We start from the raw sequence: 6,029 nt of genomic DNA, 5'->3' as shown, positions 1-6,029 counted from the left end.
TTGAATACATCTCTGTGTGTTTTTGTGGCATTAAGATATTCCCATGTACAATCTCGTTAATGTACGAATATCCATCGTTAAACTGCAACACTGCTACGGAAAGGCGATAATCAAAGCGTTCACCTCGATTATAATTTCTTGATTTTGGCGTTTTACTCCACGCAGCGTTGTTGAGTGACACGTTTGCCTGAGAACTGCCTGTCGTACGTACTTTGTCTGCATTGATAATGTATGGCGCTAGTAAATTTTCAAGCGAAATCTTCAGGTGAGTGTCCTTGAGAGGTTCACCAAACGGAAGGTTTATGTGCCCGGCATCAACTCCACCCCTCGAACTGCATCATTCTCCACAGTTTCCATGCTCGCCATACATATGTGGCACGTCCGTCTGCAGGGCACATATCATCTCCCGTTCACTTTTGTTTGCATTTTGTTTTACTGCATATGTAAGTTTTTTTAGAAAGCTGTCGCGCACTTTAGCTGTAAGCGCCTTATGACTTTTCTAACTTAGATATCTAATGTTTCTTTTAACATGGCCGATGTCCGAATATTTGACAAGTTCCGGGTGTCATCATCACCTATTACGGCTGCATATTTGAGGCCTTTTGCTCTCGCCCTCTTGTGCAGCCCAACCGCTATATCTGGTTCCATTGCTTTTGCACTCTTCGACCAGTCTTTACGACAGTCACATGGCTTGTTTTCATGTTTCGATTACATTGGCTACACGTTGCGCATCGTTTTATTCGTGTAGAAAAATCTAAGCATTTCTGTGTCTGCACACCTATGACATGACCCCATCCTGAAAACGAATAACAAAATTTGTAAAACATAGATTAACAACATTACACCGACAAACATTCAACATGGCCTTTTAATCAATATTCTATAACACGGGTGCGAAACAGTGGCTCCAGCTCTTTTAGGAGCTGTGTATAAAAAGGAGCCAATGACACTTCTGAGCTAGAGCAAAAGAACGGATATCATCGTAAAACGTAAGTATGACTCGTTATTTTATCTAATATCACAATTATGAGGGCTTATTTCAGAAATCGGGGAATGCAGTGCCATATAAATATGTTTAATCTTCACACGTATTTGAGTTATTTTGTAATAATTATTACTAAAATAATAATAATAAGCATACTCATAATAATAATAATTGTTTATACCGGAAAGGCTGTTAATTACACGGCCGCGTTTAGACCTATCTGCATCCTGGCTAACAGTTACGGCTGTTGGTGCGTCCCCTGCCGGACCCGGTACCATCTGTGGCGGAGTTTTAACTTAAAAAATAGAAACAAAAATCATACTTTTGTTCAACTGTTAGATTTGATTATACGTATAGCATTCTGTTTATTTCTCTTTGCACTACAAAGAAAATTGGCAATGTAAACGCTTTTAGAGTCAACAAAATATGGAGCACAATTATTATCATTATTTATTATTATTATTATTATTATTATTATTTATTATTATTATTGTTATTATTATTATTATTATTATTATTATTATTATTATTATTATTATTATTATGATTATTATTATTATTATTATTATTATTATTATTATTATTATTATTATTATTATATAATACATGTAATAATAATAATAATAATAATAATAATAATAATAATAATAATAATAATAATAATAATAATAATAATTATTATTATTATTATTATTATTATTATTATTATTATTAATCATAGTATTTTTCTAATTATAGTATTTTTCTCGCAAGCGTTTTCTTACTGAATTCTTACTTAGTATTTCAAAAACGTCATGGTGACATTAACCTTTGAACTTCGACATAAAAATCAATAAATGTTAAGATATTAACCAATACATACAGTTGGTGAGGCTACTCATGTTGCGCTGCTATGGTGACAAACATGCGTTTCATTATAAGAGATCGTACCTGTAACTTGGTCATAATGTACCAATCAGTTTAGGGAAGATTCTCAAGAAATGTTGCGTCTGCGTATTCTCTACTATCGCAAGTGACATCTCATTGGCCGAATAGATAAGGCGCCCAGAGCCTGGAAATAGCCATTCTGTTGATCGACGCCGTAGCGACAACACTATATCAGCATGGAGTTGGATATTTTGCAGTCTTTTCGAGATATCGAGGCGCCTGTTTAGGCGATATTAATGGTGTCCATATAGTGACATTGAAAAAGGACGATCTTCTTCGGGAAGCAGCAAAGCTAAATGTGGACCTTCTTAATGTGTGTAGGTTGGGAAACATCGACCCAAACGAGCCAAATCTCGTCAAACTGTTGCACTTCGCAAAGGGGAGAAAGGGATGCGGGGACGAAAAGAAAGGCACCAGAAAACGAAGCATCCGGCTCAAAAAAAGCAAAATCGGTATGTTTCATAAAAGCATGTATAATTGATCAGACATAATGAGTTGCAGTAGTAATATTTATCTTGGGAATAGGTAGAAAAGTTAGGAGTCGTCATACGTTATACTTATGGGCGGAGTCAGCAGATTAAGCATTACATGTCAATAAGACTGTCAATTGCTTCAATAATGTTTGGATGGTAATTTTCATATGTTGGATTATTATAACACGCAGAACATCGCGTGGCAGCGCTAGGTGAAACTTTTATTTATTGAGTATCAGCTATGTATTATAGCTTGGAGTTGTTGGCGCATATATTTAGACAATTTGACAGTGTGCCACGTACGAGTAATGTTTGATATGTGTGCGTGGTACGTGGATTGATTTTCGATGTATATTGTTCATAAAAGTGTGCCACGTACGAGTAATATTTAATTTGTGTGCGTGGTACGTGAATTAATTTTCGATGTATATAGTACATAAAAGTGTGCCACGTACGAGTAATGTTTAATTTGTGTGCGTGGTACGTGAATTAATTTTCGATGTATATAGTACATAAAAGTGTGCCACGTACGAGTAATGTTTAATTTGTGTGCGTGGTACGAGGATTGATTTTCGATGTATATAGTACATAAAAGTATGCCACGTACGAGTAATGTTTAATTTGTGTGCGTGGTACGTGAATTAATTTTCGATGTATATTGTACATAAAAGTGTGCCACGTACGAGTAATGTTTAATTTGTGTGCGTGGTACGTGGATTAATTTTCGATGTATATAGTACATAAAAGTGTGCCACGTACGAGTAATGTTTAATTTGTGTGCGTGGTACGTGAATTAATTTTCGATGTATATTGTACATAAAAGTGTGCCACGTACGAGTAATGTTTAATTTGTGTGCGTGGTACGTGAATTAATTTTCGATGTATATTGTACATAAAAGTGTGCCACGTACGAGTAATGTTTAATTTGTGTGCGTGGTACGTGAATTAATTTTCGATGTATATTGTACATAAAAGTGTGCCACGTACGAGTAATGTTTAATTTGTGTGCGTGGTACGTGAATTAATTTTCTATGTATATTGTACATAAAAGTGTGCCACGTACGAGTAATGTTTAATTTGTGTGCGTGGTACGTGAATTAATTTTCGATGTATATTGTACATAAAAGTATGCCACGTACGAGTAATGTTTAATTTGTGTGCGTGGTACGTGAATTAATTTTCGATGTATATTGTACATAAAAGTATGCCACGTACGAGTAATGTTTAATTTGTGTGCGTGGTACGTGAATTAATTTTCATGTATATTGTACATAAAAGTATGCCACGTACGAGTAATGTTTAATTTGTGTGCGTGGTACGTGAATTAATTTTCGATGTATATTGTACATAAAAGTGTGCCACGTACGAGTAATGTTTAATTTGTGTGCGTGGTACGTGAATTAATTTTCGATATATATTGTACATAAAAGTGTGCCACGTACGAGTAATGTTTAATTTGTGTGCGTGGTACGTGAATTAATTTTCGATGTATATTGTACATAAAAGTGTGCCACGTACGAGTAATGTTTAATTTGTGTGCGTGGTACGTGAATTAATTTTCGATGTATATTGTACATAAAAGTGTGCCACGTACGAGTAATGTTTAATTTGTGTGCGTGGTACGTGAATTAATTTTCGATGTATATTGTACATAAAAGTGTGCCACGTACGAGTAATGTTTAATTTGTGTGCGTGGTACGTGAATTAATTTTCGATGTATATTGTACATAAAAGTGTGCCACGTACGAGTAATGTTTAATTTGTGTGCGTGGTACGTGAATTAATTTTCGATGTATATTGTACATAAAAGTGTGCCACGTACGAGTAATGTTTAATTTGTGTGCGTGGTACGTGAATTAATTTTCGATGTATATAGTACATAAAAGTGTGCCACGTACGAGTAATGTTTAATTTGTGTGCGTGGTACGTGAATTAATTTTCGATGTATATAGTACATAAAAGTGTGCCACGTACGAGTAATGTTTAATTTGTGTGCGTGGTACGTGAATTAATTTTCGATGTATATTGTACATAAAAGTATGCCACGTACGAGTAATGTTTACTTTGTGTGCGTGGTACGTGAATTAATTTTTCGATGTATATAGTACATAAAAGTATGCCACGTACGAGTAATGTTTAATTTGTGTGCGTGGTACGTGAATTAATTTTCGATGTATATTGTACATAAAAGTATGCCACGTACGAGTAATGTTTAATTTGTGTGCGTGGTACGTGAATTAATTTTCATGTATATTGTACATAAAAGTGTGCCACGTACGAGTAATGTTTAATTTGTGTGCGTGGTACGTGAAATAATTTTCGATGTATATTGTACATAAAAGTATGCCACGTACGAGTAATGTTTAATTTGTGTGCGTGGTACGTGAAATAATTTTCGATGTATATTGTACATAAAAGTATGCCACGTACGAGTAATGTTTAATTTGTGTGCGTGGTACGTGAATTAATTTTCGATGTATATTGTACATAAAAGTGTGCCACGTACGAGTAATGTTTAATTTGTGTGCGTGGTACGTGAATTAATTTTCGATGTATATTGTACATAAAAGTGTGCCACGTACGAGTAATGTTTAATTTGTGTGCGTGGTACGTGAATTAATTTTCGATGTATATTGTACATAAAAGTATGCCACGTACGAGTAATGTTTAATTTGTGTGCGTGGTACGTGAAATAATTTTCGATGTATATAGTACATAAAAGTGTGCCACGTACGAGTAATGTTTAATTTGTGTGCGTGGTACGTGGATTGATTTTCGATGTATATTGTACAGAAACGTGTGCCACGTACGAGTAATGTTTAATTTGTGTGCGTAATACGTGAATTGATTCGATGTATATTGTACATAAAAGTGTGCCACGTACGAGTAATGTTTAATTCGTGTGTGTGGTACGTGAATTAATTTTCGATGTATATTGTACATAAAAGTGTGCCACGTACGAGTAATGTTTAATTTGTGTGCGTGGTACGTGAATTAATTTTCGATGTATATTGTACATAAAAGTGTGCCACGTACGAGTAATGTTTAATTTGTGTGCGTGGTACGTGAATTAATTTTCTATGTATATTGTACATAAAAGTGTGCCACGTACGAGTAATGTTTAATTTGTGTGCGTGGTACGTGAATTAATTTTCGATGTATATTGTACATAAAAGTATGCCACGTACGAGTAATGTTTAATTTGTGTGCGTGGTACGTGAATTAATTTTCGATGTATATTGTACATAAAAGTATGCCACGTACGAGTAATGTTTAATTTGTGTGCGTGGTACGTGAATTAATTTTCGATGTATATTGCACATAAAAGTATGCCACGTACGAGTAATGTTTAATTTGTGTGCGTGGTACGTGAATTAATTTTCATGTATATTGTACATAAAAGTGTGCCACGTACGAGTAATGTTTAATTTGTGTGCGTGGTACGTGAATTAATTTTCGATGTATATTGTACATAAAAGTGTGCCACGTACGAGTAATGTTTAATTTGTGTGCGTGGTACGTGAATTAATTTTCGATGTATATTGTACATAAAAGTGTTCCACGTACGAGTAATGTTTAATTTGTGTGCGTGGTACGTGAATTAATTTTCGATGTATATTGTACATAAAAGTGTGCCACGTACG

Source organism: Mya arenaria, chromosome 9 (assembly GCF_026914265.1).
Source record: "Mya arenaria isolate MELC-2E11 chromosome 9, ASM2691426v1".
Taxonomy (NCBI): Eukaryota; Metazoa; Mollusca; class Bivalvia; order Myida; family Myidae; genus Mya; species Mya arenaria.
The sequence above is the reverse complement of the archived record's forward strand: the minus strand, read 5'-3'. Positions refer to the sequence as shown.